Source organism: Arachis stenosperma, chromosome 4 (assembly GCF_014773155.1).
Source record: "Arachis stenosperma cultivar V10309 chromosome 4, arast.V10309.gnm1.PFL2, whole genome shotgun sequence".
Classification (NCBI taxonomy): Eukaryota; Viridiplantae; Streptophyta; class Magnoliopsida; order Fabales; family Fabaceae; genus Arachis; species Arachis stenosperma.
In genome coordinates, this window is record NC_080380.1 from 24629369 (window position 1) to 24650299 (window position 20931).

A 20931-nucleotide genomic window follows, 5' to 3' on the forward strand; every position below is an offset into this window, starting at 1 on the left:
ATCAACCTGGCGTTAAACGCCAGAAACAGGCTACATCTTGGCGTTTAACGCCAGAAACAAGCAGCAGTCTGGCGTTAAACGCCAGTATTGCATATTAGGGGCGTTTTGCATGCCCAATTGGTGCAAGGATGAGAAATTGGTGCACGAAATTGTGATCATCAATGGCGCCATCAACATGGTACGCTCAATTGCAATATCAACTCTTTATCACAACTTCGCACAACTAACCAGCAAGTGCACTGGGTCGTCCAAGTAATAAACCTTACGCGAGTAAGGGTCGATCCCACGGAGATTGTTGGTATGAAGCAAGCTATGGTCATCTTGTAAATCTCAGTCAGGCGGATTCAAATGGTTATGGAGGATTAATGATTAAAAGATGAATAAAACATAAAATAAAAGATAGAGATACTTATGTAATTCATTGGTGAGAATTTCACATAAGCGTATGGAGATGCTTTGTCGCTTCTGTCTCTCTGCTTTCCTAATGTCTTCATCCAATCCTTCTTACTCCTTTCCATGGCAAGCTGTATGTTGGGCATCACCGTTGTCAGTGGCTACAGTCCCGTCCTCTCAGTAAAAATGTTCAACGCGCTCTGTCATAGCACGGCTAATCATCTGTCGGTTCTCAATCAGGTTGGAATAGAATCCAGTGATTCTTTTGCGTTTGTCACTAACGCCCAGCCTTCAGGAGTTTGAAGCTCGTCACAGTCATTCAATCCTTGAATCCTACTCAGAATACCACAGACAAGGTTTAGACCTTCCGGATTCTCTTGAATGCCGCCATCAATTCTAGCTTATACCACGAAGATTCCGATTAAGGGATCCAAGAGATATCCACTCAATCTAAGGTAGAACAGAGGTGGTTGTCAGGCACGCGTTCATAGGTGAGATTGATGATGAGTATCACGGACCATCACATTTATCAAGTTGAGGAACAAGTGATATCTTAGAACAAGAATAAGCTGAATTGAATAGAAGAACAATAGTAATTGCATTAATACTCGAGGTACAGCAGAGCTCCACACCTTAATCTATGGTATGTAGAAACTCCACCGTTGAAAATACATAAGAACAAGGTCTAGGCATGGCCGAATGGCCAGCCTCCCATAATCTAAGAACTAGACGTTCAAAGATGATCATAAGATCTAAAGTGATCAAAAGATCCAAAGTGATCCAAAGATGAAAATACAATAGCAAAAGGTCCTATTTGTAGAGAACTAGTAGCTTAGGGTTTACAAAGATGAGTAAATGACATAAAAATCCACTTCCGGGCCCACTTGGTGTGTGCTTGGGCTGAGCATTGAAGCTTTCATGTGTAGAGACTTTTCTTGGAGTTAAACACCAGCTTTTGTGCCAGTTTGGGCATTTAACTCCCATTCTTGTTCTAGTTCCGGCGTTTAACGCCGGGCAGTCTTGAGCTGATTTGGAACGCCAGTTTGGTCCATCAAATCTCGGAAAACGTATGAACTATTATATATTGCTGGAAAGCCCAGGATGTCTACTTTCCAACGCAGTTAAGAGCGCGCCAATTAAGCTTCTGTAGCTAGAGAAAATCCACTTTGAATGCAGGGAGGTCAGAATCCAACAACATCTGCAGTCCTTTTCAGCCTCTGAATCAGATTTTTGCTCAGGTCCTTCAATTTCAGCCAGAAAATACCTAAAATCATAGAAAAACACACAAACTCATAGTAAAGTCCAGAAAAGTGAATTTTAACTAAAAACTAATAAAAATATAATAAGAACTAACTAAAATATACTAAAAACATACTAAAAATAATGTCAAAAAGCGTATAAATTATCCGCTCATCACAACACCAAACTTAAATTGTTGCTTGTCCCCAAGCAACTGAAAATCAAATAAGATAAAAAGAAGAGAATATGCAATGAATTCCAAAAACATCCATGAAGATCAGTATTAATTAGATGAGCGGGGCTTTTAGCTTTTTGCCTCTGAACAGTTTTGGCATCTCACTCTATCCTTTGAAATTCAGAATGATTGGCTTTTATAGGAACTCAGAATCCAGATAGTGTTATTGATTCTCCTAGTTAAGTATGATGATTCTTGAACACAGCTACTTTATGAGTCTTGGCCGTGGCCCAAAGCACTCTGTCTTCCAGTATTACCACCGGATACATACATGCCACAGACACATAACTGGGTGAACCTTTTCAGATTGTGACTCAGCTTTGCTAGAGTCCCCAATTAGAGGTGTCCAGGGTTCTTAAGCACACTCTTTTTGCTTTGGATCATGACTTTATTTTTACCCTTGCCTATTGGCTTTTTCTGCTTGCTTTCTTTCTCTTTTTTTTTGTATTCACTGCTTTTTCTTGCTTCAAGAATCATTTTTATGATTTTTCAGATCCTCAGTAACATGTCTCCTTTTTTTCATCATTCTTTTAAGAGCCAACATTCATGAACAACAAATTCAAAAGACATATGCACTGTTCAAGCATACATTCAGAAGTCAAAGTATTGCCACCACATCAAAATAATTAATCTGTTATAAAATTCAAAATTCATGCAATTCTTCTCTTTTTTCAATTAAGAATATTTTACCTTTAAGAAAGGTGATGGATTCATAGGACATTCATAACTTTAAGGCATAGACACTAAGACATTAGTGATCATAAGACACAAACATAGATAAACATAAGCATGAAAATTCGAAAAACAGAAAAATTAAAGAACAATGAGATTAAAGAACGGGTCCACCTTAGTGATGGGGACTTGGTCCAACCTTTGATCAAAGTTGACCCTTCTAGTGTAAGGGTGTTCATCTCCTTGCATCATGGGCAAGTTGAATGCCAACCTTACATTTTCCGGACTAAAATCTAAGCATTTCCCCCGAACCATTGTAAGCCAATTCTTTGAGTCCGGGTTCACACTTTGATCATGGTTCTTGGTGATCCATGCATTGGCATAGAACTCTTGAACCATTAAGATTCCGACTTGTTGAATGGGGTTGGTAAGAACTTCCCAACCTCTTCTTTGGATCTCATGTCGGATCTCCGGATATTCACTCTTTTTGAGTTTGAAAGGGACCTCGGGGATCACCTTCTTCATGGCCACAACTTCATAGAAGTGGTCTTGATGCACCCTTGAGATGAATCTCTCCATCTCCCATGACTCGGAGGTGGAAGCTTTTGCCTTCCCTTTCCTCTTTCTAGAGGTTTCTCCGACCTTAGATGCCATAAATGGTTATGAAAAAACAAAAAGCAATGCTTTTACCACACCAAACTTAGAAGGTTTTCTCGTCCTCGAGCAAAAGAAGAAAGAAGAGAGTAGAAGAAGAAGAAATAGAGGAGATGGAGGGGGCTTTGTGTTTCAGTTAAGGGGGAAGAAGTAGTGTTTAGGTTGTGTGGAAATGAAGGGGTGAAGATGGGTTTATATAGGGGTGGAGAGAAGGGTAGGGTTCGGTCATGTATCGGTGGGTTTGGGAGGGAAAGTGGTTTGAATTTGAATGGTAAGGTAGGTGGAGTTTTATGAAGGATGGATGTGAGTGGTGAAGAGAATGGTAGGATTTGATAGGTGAGGGGTTTTTGGGGAAGAGGTGTTGAGGTGATTGGTGAATGGGTGAAGAAGAGAGAGAGTGGTGGGGTAGGTGGGGATCCTGTGGGGTCCACAGATCCTGAGGTGTCAAGGATAATTCATCCCTGCACCAAGTGGCGAGCAAAATTGCCCTTTCTGCCAATCCTGGCGTTAAACGCCAGGCTGGTGCCCATTTCTAGCGTTTAACGCCAGCTTGATGCCCATTCCTAGCGTTAAACGCCAGTCTGGTGCCCCTTTCTGGCGTTAAACGCCCAGAATGGTGTTAGACTAGGCGTTAAACGCCCATTTGCTGCCCTTACTGGCGTTTAAACGCCAGCAAGGTTTTCCTCCAGGGTGTGCTGTTTTTCTTTCTATTTTTCATTCTGTTTTTGCTTTTTCAATTGATTTTGTGACTTCCCATGATCATCAACCTATAGAAAACATAAAATAAAAAAGGAAAATAGATAAATATAACATTGGGTTACCTCCCAACAAGCGCTTCTTTAATGTCAGTAGCTTGACAGTGGGCTCTCATGGAGCCTCACAGATATTCAGAGCAATGTTGGAACCTCCCAACACCAAACTTAGAGTTTGAATGTGGGGGTTCAACACCAAACTTAGAAGTTGGTTGTGGCCTCCCAACACCAAACTTAGAGTTTGGCTGTGGGGGCTCTGTTTGACTCTGTTTTGAGAGAAGCTCTTCATGCTTCCTCTCCATGGTAACAGAGGGATATCCTTGAGCCTTAAACACGAAGGATTCTTCATTCACTTGAATCATCAATTCTCCTCTGTCAACATCAATCACAGCATTTGCTGTGGCTAGGAAGGGTCTGCCAAGGATGATGGATTCATCCATGCACTTCCCAGTCTCTAGGACTATGAAATTAGCAGGGATGTAATAGTATTCAACCTTTACCAGAACATCCTCTACAAGTCCATAAGCTTGTTTTCTTGAATTATCTGCCATCTCTAATGAGATTCCTGTAGCTTGCACCTCAAAGATCCCTAGCTTCTCCATTACAGAAAGGGGCATGAGGTTTATACTTGACCCTAAGTCACACAGAGCCTTCTTAAAGGTCATGGTGCCTATGGTACAAGGTATTGAAAACTTCCCAGGATCCTGTCTCTTTTGAGGTAATCTCTGCCTAGTCAAGTCATCCAGTTCTTTGGTGAGCAAAGGGGGTTCATCCTCCCAAGTCTCATTACCAAATAACTTGTCATTTAGCTTCATGATTTCTCCAAGGTATTTAGCAACTTGCTCTTTAGTGACATCTTCGTCCTCTTCAGGGGAAGAATGTTCATCAGAGTTCATGAATGGCAGAAGTAAATCCAATGGAATCTCTATGGTCTCAGTGTGAGCCTCAGATTCCCATGGTTCCTCATTAGGGAACTCATTGGAGGCCAGTGGATGTCCATTGAGGTCTTCCTCAGTGGCGCTCACTGCCTCTTCCTCCTCTCCAAATTCGGCCATGTTGATGGCCTTACACTCTCCTTTTGGATTCTCTTCTGTATTGCTTGGAAGAGTACTAGGAGGGAGTTCAGTAATTTTCTTGCTCAGCTGTCCTACTTGTGCCTCCAAGTTTCTAATGGAGGACCTTGTTTCAGTCATAAAACATTAAGTGGTTTTAATTAGATCAGAGACCATGGTTGCTAAGTCAGAGTGGCTCTGCTTAGAATTCTCTGCCTGTTGCTGAGAAGATGATGGAAAAGGCTTGCCATTGCCAAACCTGTTTCTTCCATCATTATTGTTGTTGAAACCTTGTTGAGGTCTCTGTTGATCCTTCCATGAGAGATTTGGATGATTTCTCCATGAAGGATTATAGGTGTTTCCATAGGGTTCTCTCATGTAATTCACCTCTTCCATTGAAGGGTTCTCAGGATCATAAACTTCTTCTTCAGATGAAGCGTCCTTAGTACTGCCTGGTGCAGCTTGCATTCCAGACAGACTTTGAGAAATCATATTGACTTGCTGAGTTAATATTTTGTTCTGAGCCAGTATGGCATTCAGAGTATCAATCTCAAGAACTCCTTTCTTCTGATTCGTCCCATTGTTCACAGGATTCCTTTCAGAAGTGTACATGAATTGGTTATTTGCAACCATTTCAATGAGTTCTTGAGCTTCTGCAGGCGTCTTCTGCAGATGAAGAGATCCTCCAGCAGAGCTATCCAATGACATCTTGGACAGTTCAGACAGACCTTCATAGAAGATACCTATGATGCTCCATTCAGAAAGCATGTCAGAAGGACACTTTCTGATCAATCGTTTGTATCTTTCCCAAGCTTCATAAAGGGATTCACCTTCCTTCTGTCTAAAGGCTTGAACTTCCACTCTAAGCTTACTCAATTTTTGAGGTGGAAAGAACTTTGCCAAGAAGGCATTGACTAGCTTTTCCCAAGAGTTCAGGCTTTCTTTAGGTTGTGAGTCTAACCATATCCTAGCTATGTCTCTTACAGCAAAAGGGAATAGCATAAGTCTGTAGACCTCAGGGTCAACCCCATTGGTCTTTACAGTGTCACAGATTTGCAAGAATTCAACTAAAAACTGATGAGGATCTTCCAATGGAAGTCCATGGAACTTGCAATTCTGTTGCATTAGAGAAACTAATTGAGGTTTAAGCTCAAAGTTGTTTGCTCCAATGGCAGGGATAGAGATGCTTCTCCCATAGAAGTCGGGAGTAGGTGCAGTAAAGTCACCCAGCACCTTCCTTGCATTGTTGGCATTGTTGTTGTTTTCGGCTGCCATATCTTCTTCTTTGAAGATTTTTGTTAGGTCCTCTACAGAGAGTTGTGCTTTAGCTTCTCTTAGCTTTCGCTTCAAGGTCCTTTCAAGTTCAGGGTCAGCCTCAACAAGAATGCTTTTGTCTTTGTTCCTGCTCATATGAAAGAGAAGAGAACAAGAAAGTATGGAATCCTCTATGTCACAATATAGAGATTCCTTGGGGTGTCAGAGGAAAAGAAAAATAGAAGGAAGAGGTAGAAGAATTCGAACTTATCAAGAAAGATAGAGTTCGAATTGTTCATTGAGGAGGAGTGTTAGTCTATAAATAGAAGGATGTTAGAAGAGGGGAAGAAATTTTTGAAAATAAATTAAAAAGATTTTAAACACATTTTGAAAAATTGAAGAATGATTTTCGAAAAATATGATTGGGAAAGAAATAAAGTGATTTTTGAAAAAGACTTTGAAATTAGAAATAAAAAAGATATGATTGAAAACTATTTTGAAAAAGATGTGATTAAGAGATATGATTGAAAAGTTATGGTTTTAAAAAGATATGATTGAGAATATATGATTTGAAAAACAAGTTAAAAAAACATTTGATTTTTAAAATTAATGATTTGGCTAACAAGAAATTTAAAAGATATGATTCAGACATTAAACCTTTCTCAACAAAAAAGGCAACATAATTGAAATGTTGAATCAAATCATTAATTGTCAGCAAGTATTTTTGAAAATGGAAAGAAATTGATTTTGAAAATATATGATTGAAAAGATATGATTTGAAAAAGATTTGATTTTGAAAAATTATGAAAACTTGAAAAAAATTTGAGTTAAAAACAAAATCTTCCCTCTTGTGCCATCCTGGCGTTAAACGCTCAGAATAGTATACATTCTGGCGTTTAACGCCCAAAACTCACCCCTTTTGGGCGTTAAACGCCCAGCCAGGCACCTTGGCTGGCGTTTAAATGCCAGTTTTCCTTCCTCACTGGGCGTTTCGAACGCCCAGCTTTTTCTGTGTAATTCCTCTGCTGTATGTTCTGAATCTTCAATTCTCTGTATTATTGACTTGAAAAGACACAAAAAAAAATTTTTTGAATTTTTAATGATGAGGAATAATCAAAATGCAACTAAAATCAAATAAACAATGCATGCAAGACACCAAACTTAGAAGTTAGACATTAGACTCAAACAAGAAATATTTTTGGGTTTTTTATGATTTTATAATTTTTTTTTATTTTTCGAAAATTGAGTGAAAAAGAAAATAAGGATATCAAAATTCTTAATGAGAATTCCAGGAATCATGCAATGTTAGTCTAAAGCTTTAGTCTAAAGGAATTAGACATGGCTAGCCAAGCTTCAGCAGGACATTACATTCAAGAGCTAAATTGATGAGAATCAATCAGCTTTGGTGATGATAAGAACATCGCCTTGAAACACTAGAATTCATTCTTAAGAACTCTGAAGAAAAACACCTAATCTAAGCAACAAGATGAACCGTCAGTTGTCCAAACTCAAACAATCCCCGGCAACGGCGCCAAAAACTTGGTGCACGAAATTGTGATCAGCAATGGCGCCATCAACATGGTACGCTCAATTGCAATATCAACTCTTTATCACAACTTTGCATAACTAACCAGCAAGTGCACTGGGTCGTCCAAGTAATAAACCTTACGCGAGTAAGGGTCGATCCCACGGAGATTGTTGGTATGAAGCAAGCTATGGTCATCTTGTAAATCTCAGTCAGGCGAATTCAAATGGTTATGGAGGATTAATGAACCTTTCGCCTGCTTGTAAATCCCACGACTTTAACCACTCAGTCTCAAGCTTTTCACTTGGACCTGCATGCCACAAGCACATGGTTAGGGACAGCTTGATTTTGCCGCTTAGGCCTGGATTTTATTTCCTTGGGCCCTCCTATCCGTTGATGCTCAAAGCCTTTGAACCTTTTTACCCTTGCCTTTTAATTTTAAGGGCTATTGGCTTTTTCTGCTTGCTTTTTCTTTTTCTTTCTAATTTTTTTGCCACTTTTTTTTTCGCAAGCTTTTGCTATTCACTGCTTTTTCTTGCTTCAAGAATCAATTTCAAGATTTTTCAGATTGTCAATAACATTTCTCTTTGTTCATCATTCTTTCAAGAGCCAACAATTTTAACATTCATAAACAACAAGATAAAAAATATGCACTGTTCAAGCATTCATTCAGAAAACAAAAAGTATTGTCACCACATCAATATAATTAAAATAAATTCAAGGATGAATTTGAAACTCATGTACTTCTTGTTCTTTTGTATTAACAACATTTTTTATTTAAGAGAGGTGAAAGATTCATGGAATTATTCATAACTTTAAAACATAGTCACTAAATACTAATGATCATGTAATGAAGACACAAAACATAAATAAACATGAAGCATAAAAATCAAAAAATAGAGAATTAAGAACAATGAATATCTTAGAACAGGAATAAATCGAATTAAAGTGTCACGGATCATCACATTCATCAATGAATATCTTAGGAACAATGAGTTTCACGGATCATCACATTCATCAATTTGAAGTGCAATGAATATCTTAGAATAGGAATAAATCGAATTGGATAGAAAATAATAGTGATTGCATTGAAACTTGAGGTACAGCAGAGCTCCACACCCTTAATCTATGGTGTGTAGAAACTCCACCGTTGAAAATATATAAGTGAAAGGTCCAGGCATGGCCGAATGGCCAGCCCCCAATGTCTAAGATCGCATAAACTGATCAAAGATGATTAATACACTAGTAAAAAGTTCTATTTATACTAAACTAGTTACTAGGGTTTACATGAGTGAGTAATTGATGCATAAATCCACTTCCAGGGCCCACTTGGTGTATGTTTGGGCTGAGCTTGATCTATCCACGAGCTGAGACTTCTTTTGGAGTTGAACGCCAAGTTGTAATGTGTTTTGGGCGTTCAACTCCGGTTCGTGACGTGTTTCTGGCATTTGACTCCAGAATGCAGCATGGAACTGGCGTTGAGCGCCAGTTTACATCGTCAATTCTCGAATAAAGTATAGACTATTATATATTGCTGGAAATCTCTGGATGTCTACTTTCCAACGCCGTTAAGAGCACATCATTTGGAGTTCTGTAGCTCCAGAAAATCTATTTTGAGTGCAGGGAGGTCAGATTCCAACAGCATCAGCAGTCCTTTGTCAGCTTCCTAACAGAGTTTTGCTCAGGTCCCTCAATTTCAGCCAGAAAATACCTGAAATCATAGAAAAACACACAAACTCATAGTAAAGTCCAGAAATGTGAATTTATCATAAAAACTAATGAAAACATCCCTAAAAGTAACTAGATCATACTAAAAACTACCTAAAAACAATGCCAAAAAGCGTATAAATTATCCGCTCATCAAGCATGCACAAGAGCCTGTGCAACTGCCTCAGTATGAGATCCCTGAGATGCCTCAAGGGATGTATTTTCCTTCCCAAAGCTATTGGGATCAATGGCAAACTTCTCTTGGAGAATTGAGCACTAACATGGAGCAATTGAGGATGGAGCATCAAAGACATGCCACTACTCTCAATAAATAAGAGAAGACTAAAGAGCCATAAGGGAAGACCAAAGGGCTATGAGGGAAGAGCAAAAAAGGCAAAGGGATGAGATAGAAGAGATCAAGCAACACATTGGATCCTCAAGGAGGAGCATTAGATGCCACCATTAAAGGTGGACTCGTTCTCTTTATTCCTTTCATTTATTATTTTTCTGTTTTCTGTCTGTTTTATTTTCTATTCTCCTGTTCTAGTTGCATGATCATTTGTATTGATGTCTTAAAGTTGTAAAATGTTCAATATATCTCTCACCTTGCTTAAATGAAAATTTTTTATTGAAAAGAATTGAGAGATGCATGAATTTCAAGTTTAAAATAAGATTAGTTTAATTAGTTTGATGTGGTGTCATTTGCTTTTGTTTCCTGAATGTATGATTAAACAGTGCATATTTGAAGTTGTGATTTTAGAATGTTGGCTCTTGAAAGAATAAGGAAAAAGAAAATGTATTATTGATAATCTGAAAAATAAAAAATTGATTCCTGAAGTAAGAAAAAGCAGCAAAAAGAAAAAGAAAAAGCTTGCATGCGAAAAAAATGTGGCGAAAAAAATAGAAAAAGCAAGCAGAAAAAGCTGATAAACCATTATTTTATGGTTTATCTTGTACTTAATTGAGTGGATTTTATCAATCTTTCATACACTTATTCATACTAATTGCATGAGTTTACATTCTCCTTCCTGATTTTGTGCTATGATTGAAAACATGAATCTTTGATCTTAATTTTGCTATGTTTAATCCTCTCTTATTACTCTTCGATGCCGTGATATGTGTGTTAAGTGTTTTCAGAGATTACAGGGCAGGAATGGTTCAGAAGATGGAAAGGGAGCATGCAAAAGTGGAAGGAATACAAGAAGTTGAAGAAATTGCTAAGCTGTCCAGCCTGACCTCTTTGCACTCAATTTGTCATAACTTGAGCTATAGAGGTCCAAATGATGCAGTTCCAGTTGCGTTAGAAAGCTAACATCCGAGGCTTCGATTTGATATATAATTTGCCATAACGGACATATAGATAAGCGAAGCAAACGCGTACTCCACGCGGACGTGTCTCATCTGCGAATTTCAATCTACGCAAACACGTGGACGACGCCTTCGCGTCACTTTGCCGCGACCTGTACGAACCAGATTTTGTAATCAATGATTTCTGGGCTGTTTTTGACCCAGTTCTCGGCCCAGAAAACACAGATTAGAGGCTATAAGGTGGGAGAATACTTCATACAACATACATTCATTCATAATTCACTTTTCATAATTTAGATGTAGTTTTTAGAGAGAGAGGTTCTCTCCTCTCTCTTAGGTTTTAGGATTAGGATTTCTTTTAGTCATTAGGATTATTTCTTCATACCAGGTTCAATAATTTATGTTTCTCTTCTACTTTTATTTACTCTAATGCTTTTATTTGTATCTGATTTATGTTGTCCAATTGGCTTATGAATTTTTCATGTTAGGAATTTTCTTAATTAATATAATTTGACGTATTTCAGACTCATGATTGTTTTGCTCTATTTATGATTTATTTTTCCTTTTGGCTTTGGTTAATTAATTGGTAATACTTGAGTTATCAAACTCAGCAGTGGTTGAAATTGGCAGATTGCTAATTAATTTGGATCGCTCTAAAAGTTGACTAAGACTTGAGGATTAATTTAATTAGTCCACTTGACTTTCTTTTATTTAATAAAGGATAACTAAGTGGGATTAAAACTCAATTCTCATCACATCTGATAAGAACAACTAGGATAGGACTTCCAGTTTTCATACCTTGCCAAGAGTTTTATTAGTTATTAATTTATTAATTCCTACAATTTATTTCTCTTATTTAAAACCTTTTCAAAACCCAAAACACTGTTTTCCATAATCAATAATAAAACACACCTCCCTGCAATTCCTTGAGAAGACGACCCGAGGTTTGAATACTTCGGTTTATAAATTTTATTGGGTTTCTTACTTGTGACAAACAAACGTTTGTACGAAAGGATTTTCTATTGGTTTAGAAGCTATAATTACAACGCGATTATATTTTTATAAAATTCTTTACTAGCAAAAATTCTAACGTCAAAATGGCGCCGTTACCGGGGACCCCGGAGGATGCTGGCATTCCAAACACTGGTGGAGATTTCTGGACGAATTCAAGCACAAGCCACCATAACAGGAAGCTCTTCCAATGTCCAACTTAAGGACTTTATCTAAAAGTGCTAGGTGGGAGACAACCCACCATGGTATGATAGTTCATTTTTCAGTTTTAATTTTAGTCTGTTTTTGAGCTTTTATTTAACCTGGAATCATGCCTAACATTCATATTAGCATTGTATTCTGCATACTGCAAAAAAAAATCTCGCACACGACGCGACAACGTCGCCGACACATCCACGTCATAGGTGCGTTGGGAAGAAAACAAAATTGAATAGAGAGTCACGCGAAAAGCGCTGCTGGAGGCGTGCCTTTGGCACAAATTGGTCCATGCGACCGCATCGTTGACGCGTCCACGTCATGTGGGAAAAATGCCTCCGACGCATCCGCGTCACCCACGCGACCGCGTGGCCCTGTAAAATCGACGTAAAAAGGGTGTATAGCCGAAAGTTGAGCTAGAAATGGGCTGGACTCGTGGTGGAAGCACAAGCCCTACCACAAAAATGCGTGTCTCACGCGTCCGCGTCATTTTACAAAATAGGCCATCCACACGATCGCGTCACCCACGACCGCGTCACCCTAAATTTTGGCAATATGCATATAAAACAGAGAGTTGTGCGTGCGCGAGGCTGCACTTGCGCCAATAGCACATATCAGGTCACGCGATCGCGTGACTCACGCGTCCGCGTCACCTGAACTTACCGCACACCACGCGAGCGCGTCACTCACGCGTTCGCGTCGCCTGCGCCGCACAGCTTATCCAGATCAGCCAAATATCTTATCTTTTCTTCCCCAAATCTAAATCATTTCTTCTCTCCTTTTTACTTCTTTCTTCCTTCTTTCTTACTTTCTTCTTCTTCATCTCTTTAACTTCTCATCCCTCTTCACTTCCATTCTATTTCATTTCATTTATTTGCATACTTTCATTCATTGCATTATTTTAATTGGTGTTGGAAATTTATTTGGGTCATTATTTTGCTTGTGCATTGTTAAGAAATTGTTTGACAATTATATATTATTTTTTTATAGGGTTGCTTGCATGTTCAATTTAATACTTTCCATACCTTATTTAACACGCATGCTATGTGTTTGTGAAAACGCCCGTATGGCATTGTGCATTATTTTTAGATTTCTTTTAATCTACTACTCTAAATGCTTGATTTTCACAAAACCCTTTCTCTATTTTATTATTTTTATATAATTGTTATTACAAGCATATTGTTAGTTTGGAAGACTTGTTAATCTAACTTAGACATTGAATGCTTGATCTATGCTACTCATGCCTTTGCCAGCATGCCAATAAATATCTTGCATTTAATTGTCATTACATGCACTTGATATATTTCCATTGATGACTTTTCACATGTAGTCATGACCATGTGTTAACGTTATTCTTCTTTACTGTGCACTGATTACCACCTTTCCCATTTTCTTTCTTGCTCTAATCCTTGAAGTTTTAACGTCTTTACTCTTTTCCTTTCAGGATGGCCACCAAGAAAGGTAAAGAGAAAGCTACTCCCAAACCACCGGCAAGGAAAGGAACAAAAAGAGCACTAGCTGCGGAGCCACCCATCCACCTGTACATCTTAGCATGCACCGAGGACGGTACAATCTTTAAGTGTGGGGAAGTCGATACCGACTTCCAGGGGTTAGTTACCTTCTTTTCAACACCAATATTCTATTTTCTTTGTTTGTTCATTATTGCATTTGCATATTTAATTGCATGTTTGTTTGATTTTATGCATTTAGTTACTACTTGGTTGAAGTAATATTTTCTTTTTCAAGAATTTTTTTATAGTATTTCACTTATTTAAATTGAAAATTTTTTGATAAATTTGTTTGAAGATTGTAAATTGGAACATGGTTTTTGAGTCAAAGAACACACAACCTGTGAGATTTTGAGCTTATTTACATGGTAACATTATTTAACCATAAATATTTTATTCTTGTGTGTTTTCTTCTCTATAACTGCAATCTATATTTTGTTCCATTCTATATGTCCATTATTTAGTGTATTTACATGCTTGCATATGATTAAGGCCATTACTTGTTTTTGCTCACTTATCTCAAATAAGCCTACCCTTTTATGTTACCCTTGTTAGCCACTTTGAGCTTTTTAATCCCCCTCTATTCTATAACCACATTATTAGCCTTAAGCAGAAAAACAAAATAAAAATTCCAAGTTGAATCCTTGGTTAGCTTAAGATAGATATTGTGTATAATTTAAGTGTGGGGAATTTTATGAGAACATGGGATGATAAAAAAATATGAAAAGGGAAATTAAATTGAATAAGTTATTTGAAAATTTGGAAAGCATGCACATGTGAAATCAAAATAATTAAATTACCATGTGCATTGATAAAAACAATTTAATTAAATAAGGGGATACAAAAAAAATAAAAAAATAAAAATATTACCCCAAATGCAAAATAAAAAAAAAAAGAATCAATGCACATGGGACAAAATTCAAAAAAATTAGTTTGATACATGAGCATGTAATACAAAAGTGGAAAAAAATTTGGGTAGCTAGGTGAAGAATTATGAAATTATATAAAATATGTATATGTTAGGTGAGATCTTAGACTAATCAATGATTCACTTTGTTAGCTCACTTAGCCTTATATATATCCTTACCTTTACCTTAGCCCCATTACAACCCTAAAAAGACCTCATGATGTTTGCATTGGTATGCTAAATATTTGTTGATTGGTTAGATGAAGAACAAAGTTTAGAAAGCATGATTAGAGAAGAGTAGAGTGAATGACCCTTGACACTTGAGAGTTAGAATGATATACACTACCAGTAAGGGTTCAGTGCTTGATTCTATGTTCCCTGCTTTCATGAGCTATCTTCTTACAAGTTTACTTGTCTTTTATTGTGTAATTTGAATTAGTGAAATTTGATTCATATTTGTCTTGGAGAACTTATTTACTTTTAACTAAGTAATTAAAAACATTTTGCATGTAGTTGCATTCACATAGATAGGTTGCATTGCATACTCTCTATCATTCCTCTTCACTCCTTTATAGCTTCTCTTGAGCTTAGCATGTGGACATGCTAATGTTTAAGTGTGGGGAGGTTGATAATCACTATTTTATGGTTTATATTGTGCTTAATTGAATGGATTTTATCAATCTTTCATACACTTATTCATACTAATTGCATGAGTTTACATTCTCCTTCCTGATTTTGTGCTATGATTGAAAACATGCTTCTTTGGTCTTAATTTTGCTATGTTTAATCCTCTCTTATTACTCTTCGATGCGGTGATATGTGTGTTAAGTGTTTTCAGAGATTACAGGGCAGGAATGGTTCAGAGGATGGAAAGGAAGCATGCAAAAGTGGAAGGAATACAAGAAGTTGAAGAAATTACTAAGCTGTCCAGCCTGACCTCTTTGCACTCAAACTGTCATAACATGAGCTATAGAGATCCAAATGATACCGTTTCATTTGCGTTGGAAAGCTAAAGTCGGGGGCTTCGATTTGAAATATAATTTGCCATAGTGGACTGATGAGCGGATAATTTGTACGCTTTTTGGCATTGTTTTTAGTATGTTTTTAGTATGATCTAGTTAGTTTTTAGTATATTTTTATTAGTTTTTAGTTAAAATTCACTTTTCTGGACTTTACTATGAGTTTGTGTGTTTTTCTGTGATTTCAGGTATTTTCTGGCTGAAATTGAGGGATCTGAGCAAAAATCTGATTCAGAGACTGAAAAGGACTGCAGATGCTGTTGGATTCTGACCTCCCTGCACTCGAAGTGGATTTTCTGGAGCTACAGAAGCCCAATTGGCGCGCTCTCAACGGCGTTGGAAAGTAGACATCCTGGGCTTTCCAGCAATATATGATAGTCCATAATTTGCCCAAGATTTGATGGCCCAAACCGGCGTTCAAAGTCACCTCAAGAAATTCCAGCGTTAAACGCCGGAACTGGCACCTAAATGGGAGTTAAACGCCCAAACTGGCACCAAAGCTGGCGTTTAACTCCAAGAAGAGTCTCTACACGAAAATGCTTCATTGCTCAGCCCAAGCACACACCAAGTGGGCCCTGAAGTGGATTTTTATGTCATTTACTCATCTTTGTACACCCTAGGCTACTAGTTTTCTATAAGTAGGACCTTTTACTATTGTATTTTCATCTAGGAATCTTGGTAGCTATCTTTGAGTTTCATGCTATCTTAGATCATTTGGGAGGCTGGCCATTCGGCCATGCCTAGACCTTGTTCTTATGTATTTTCAACGGTGGAGTTTCTACACACCATAGATTAAGGTGTGGAGCTCTGCTGTACCTCGAGTATTAATGCAATTACTATTGTTCTTCTATTCAATTCCGCTTGTTCTTTGTCCAAGATATCACTTGTTCTTCAACTTGATGAAGGTGATGATCCGTGACACTCATCATCATTCTCACTCATGAACAAGGTGACTGACAACCATTCTTGTTCTACAAGCATACGAGGCTTAGTGAATATCTCTTGGATTCCTGATAACACGATGCATGGTTGATCGCCTGACAACCGAGTGCTCGCCTGACAAACGAGCCAGCCATTCCGTGAGATCAGAGTCTTCGTGGTATAGGCGAGAACTGATGGCGGCATTCAAGAGAATCCGGAAGGTCTAACCTTGTCTGTGGTATTCTGAGTAGGATTCAATGATTGAATGACTGTGACGTACTTCAAACTCCTAGCAGGCGAGGCGTTAGTGACAGACGCAAAAGGATCGATGGATTTTATTCCGGCCTGACCGAGAACCGACAGCTGATTAGCCATATGCTGTGACAGAGCATGGGAACATTTTCACTGAGAGGATGGGAGGTAGCCATTGACAACGGTGAAACCCTACATGAGCTTGCCATGGAAAGGAGTAAGAAGGATTGGATGAAGACTGTAGGAAAGCAGAGAGACGGAAGGGAAGGCATCTTCATACACTTATCTGAAGCTCCCACCAATGATATACATAAGTATCTCTATCTTTATCTTTATGCTTTATTCGTTTATCACTATACCCATTTGAGTCTGCCTGACTGAGATTTACAAGGTGACCATAGCTTGCTTCATAGCAACAATCTCCGTGGGATCGACCCTTACTCGCGTAAGGTTTATTACTTGGACGACCCAGTGCACTTGCTGGTTAGTTGTGCGAAGTTGTGTTTATGCCATGGTATTGAGCACCAAGTCTTTGGAGCCATTACCGGGGATTATTTGAATATGGACAAAGTAGTGATCACAATTTCGTGCACCAAGTTTTTGGCGCCGTTGCCGGGGATTGTTTGTGTATGGACAACTGACGGTTCATCTTGTTGCTTAGATTAGGTATTTATTTTTTTTCGAAATTCTTGAAGATGAATTCTAGAGTTTCATGATGATTTGTTGAAATCTGGCTGGCTGAGAAGCCATGTCTAATCTCATTGGACCGAGGTTTCAACTTATCATCACAGAAGCTTGTTGATTTTTTATCAATCTTGCTTTTGGAGCAGTGATCTGCTAAGGCTTGGCTGGCCTTTGGCCATGTCTAGTGTTTTGGACCGAAGCTTTCTTTGAAAGCTTGGCTGGCTGTGAAGCCATGTCTAATTCCTGGACCGGAGTCTTAGACTAGCATTGCACTGATTCCTGGAATTCTCATTAAGAATTTTGATATCTTTTTCCACTTAATTTTCGAAAATCACAAAAAAATTCACAAAATCATAAAAACCAAAAATATTTGATGTTTCTTGCTTGAGTCTAGTGTCTCATCTTAAGTTTGGTGTCAATTTCATACATTCATTCATGTGTCTTAAGGATCTTCAAGTAATTCTTGATGATTTCTTACTCTGATCTTTGAATTCTTTTGACTTGAGTGTTTATGTGTCTCATATAGTGTCAGTAGTACACAAACTGCTAAGTTTGGTGTCTTGCATGCATTGTTATTTGATTCTTGTTGTATTTTGATTATTAAAAATCCAAAAATATTTTTAATTTGTGTCTTTTCAAGTCAATAATACAAAGGATTGAAGATTCAGAACATACTGCAGAGGAATTATACAGAAAAAGCTGGGCGTTCAAAACGCCCAGTGAAGAAGGACAGACTGGCGTTTAAACGCCAGCCAGGGTACCTGGTTGGGCATTTAACGCCCAAAAAGGTAGCATTTTGGGTGTTAAACGCCAGAATGGATACCATTCTGGGCGTTTAACGCCAGGATGGCACAAGGGGGAAGATTTTGTTTTCAAAATCAATTTTTTTTTAGTTTTCAAAGTTTTTCAAAATCAAATCTTTTTCAAATCATATCCTTTCAATCAAATGTTTTCAAAATCAATTTCTTTCCTTTTTCAAAGATACTTACTAACAATTAATGATTTGATTGAACATCTCAAGTTTGTTGCCTTTTCTGTTGAGGAAGGTTTAATGTTTGAATCATATCTTTTCTTGTTAGGCAAGTCATTAATTTTTAAAATCAAATCTTTTAAAAAAAAAATTGTTTTCAAAACATATCTTTTAAAATTGTTTTCAAATCAAATCTTTTCAATCATATCTTCTTAACCTCATCTTTTTCAAAATAAGTTTTCAATCAAATCTTTTTAACTTCTAATTTCAAAATCTTTTTCAAAAATCACTTGATTTCTTTCACTCTTGGTTTTCGAAAATCAAATTAAAGTTTTTCAAAATATTTTCAAACTTTTTCACTTAATTTTCGAAAATTTCCTTCCCCTCTTCTCACATCCTTCTATTTATGGAGTATCACTCCTTCTTAATGCACAATTCGAACTCTATCTGATCAAGTTCGAATTCTCCTTCTATTTTTCTTTTCCTCTGACACCTCAAGGAATCTCTATACTGTGACATAGAGGATTCCACATTTTCTTGTTCTCTTCTCTTTCATATGAGCAGGAGCAAGGACAAAGGCATTCTTGTTGAAGCTGACCCTGAACCTGAAAGGACCTTGAAGCGAAAGCTAAGAGAAGCTAAGGCACAACTCTCTGTTGAGGACCTGACAGAAATCTTCAAAGGAGAAGAAGACATGGCAGCCGAAAACAACCATAATGCAAGGAAGGTGCTTGGTGACTTTACTGCACCTACTCCCGACTTCTATGGGAGAAGCATTTCTATCCCTGCCATTGGAGCAAACAACTTTGAGCTTAAGCCTCAATTAGTTTCTCTAATGCAACAGAATTGCAAGTTCCATGGACTTCCAATGGAAGATCCTCATCAGTTTTTAGCTGAGTTCTTGCAAATCTGTGACACAGTCAAGACTAATGGGGTTGACCCTGAGGTCTACAGACTGATGCTATTCCCTTTTGCTGTAAGAGACAGAGCTAGAATATGGTTAGACTCACAACCTAAAGATAGCCTGGACTCTTGGGAAAATCTAGTCAATGCCTTCTTGGCAAAGTTCTTTCCACCTCAAAAATGGAGTAAGCTTAGAGTGGAAGTCCAAACCTTCAGACAGAAGGATGGAGAATCCCTCTATGAAGCTTGGGAAAGATACAAACAATTAATCAGAAAATGTCCCTCAGACATGCTTTCTGACTGGAGCATCATAGGTATTTTCTATGATGGTCTCTCTGAACTATCCAAGATGTCTTTGGATAGCTCTGCTGGAGGATCTCTTCATCTGAAGAAGACGCCTACAGAGGCTCAAGAGCTCATTGAAATGGTTGCAAATAACCAATTCATGTACACTTCTGAAAGGAATCCTGTGAACAATGGAACAAGTCAGAAGAAAGAAGTTCTTGAGATTGATACTCTGAATGCCATACTGGCTCAGAACAAGATATTGACTCAACAAGTCAATTTGATTTCTCAAAGTCTGTCTGGAATGCAAAATGCACCAAGCAGTACTAAGGATGCTTCATCTGAGGAAGAAGCTTATGATCCTGAGAACCCTTCAATGGAAGAGGTGAATTACCTAGGAGAACCCTATGGAAACACCTATAATTCTTCATGGAGAAATCACCCAAATTTCTCATGGAAGAATCAAGAGAGACCTCAACAAGGTTTCAATAACAACAATGGTGGAAGAAACAGGTTTAGCAATGGCAAGCCTTTTCCATCATCTTCTCAGCAACAGACAGAGAATTCTAAACAGAACCCCTCTGACTTAGCAACCATGGTCTCTGATCTAATCAAAACCACTCAAAGTTTCATGACTGAAACAAGGTCCTCCATTAGGAATTTGGAGGCACAAGTGGGACAACTGAGCAAGAAAATTACTGAACTCCCTCCAAGTACTCTTCCAAGCAATACAGAAGAAAATCCAAAAGGAGAGTGCAAAGCCATAACCATGGCCGAATCTGGAGAGGAAAGAGAGGAGGAGAACGCCACTGAGGAAGACCTCAGTGGGCGTGCACTGACCTCCTCTGAGTTCCCCAATGAGGAACCATGGGAATCTGAAGCTCAAAATGAGACCATAGAGATTCCATTGGACTTACTTCTGCCCTTCATGAGCTCTGATGAGTATTCTTCCTCTGAAGAGGATGAGTATGTCACTGAAGAGCAAGTTGCTAAATACCTTGGAGCAATCATAAAGCTAAATGACAAGTTATTTGGAAATGAGACTTGGGAGGATGAACCTCCTTTGCTCACCAAAGAACTGGATGACTTGTCTAGGCAGAAATTGCCTCAAAAGAGACAAGATCCTGGGAAGTTTTCAATACCTTGTACCATAGGCACCATGACCTTCAAGAAGGCTCTGTGTGACTTAGGGTCAAGTGTGAACCTCATGCCTCTCTCTGTAATGGAGAAGCTAGGGATCTTTGAGGTACAAGCTACCAGAATCTCACTAGAGATGGCAGACAACTCCAGAAAACAAGCTCATGGACTTGTAGAGAATGTTTTGGTAAAAGTTGAAGACCATTACATCCCTACTGATTTCATAGTCCTAGAGACTGGGAGGTGCATGGATGAATCCATCATCCTTGGTAGACCCTTCCTAGCCACAGCAAAGGCTGTGATTGATGTTGATGGAGGTGAACTGATCATTAAAGTGAATGAAAAATC

At 38.2% G+C, this 20931-nt stretch overlaps 2 non-coding genes across 2 annotated transcripts; one reads left to right on the top strand and one right to left on the bottom strand.

The window, feature by feature from the left end:
* The first annotated feature begins 5759 nt into the window (after positions 1-5759).
* On the top strand, positions 5760-5867 carry LOC130978705 (small nucleolar RNA R71). Its single transcript, XR_009086323.1, has one exon. It is a non-coding gene; the product is annotated as a small nucleolar RNA R71 (small nucleolar RNA).
* A 13481-nt stretch (positions 5868-19348) lies between these two features.
* Positions 19349-19456, bottom strand: LOC130977548 (small nucleolar RNA R71). Its single transcript, XR_009085236.1, has one exon. It is a non-coding gene; the product is annotated as a small nucleolar RNA R71 (small nucleolar RNA).
* Positions 19457-20931: the final 1475 nt, after the last annotated feature.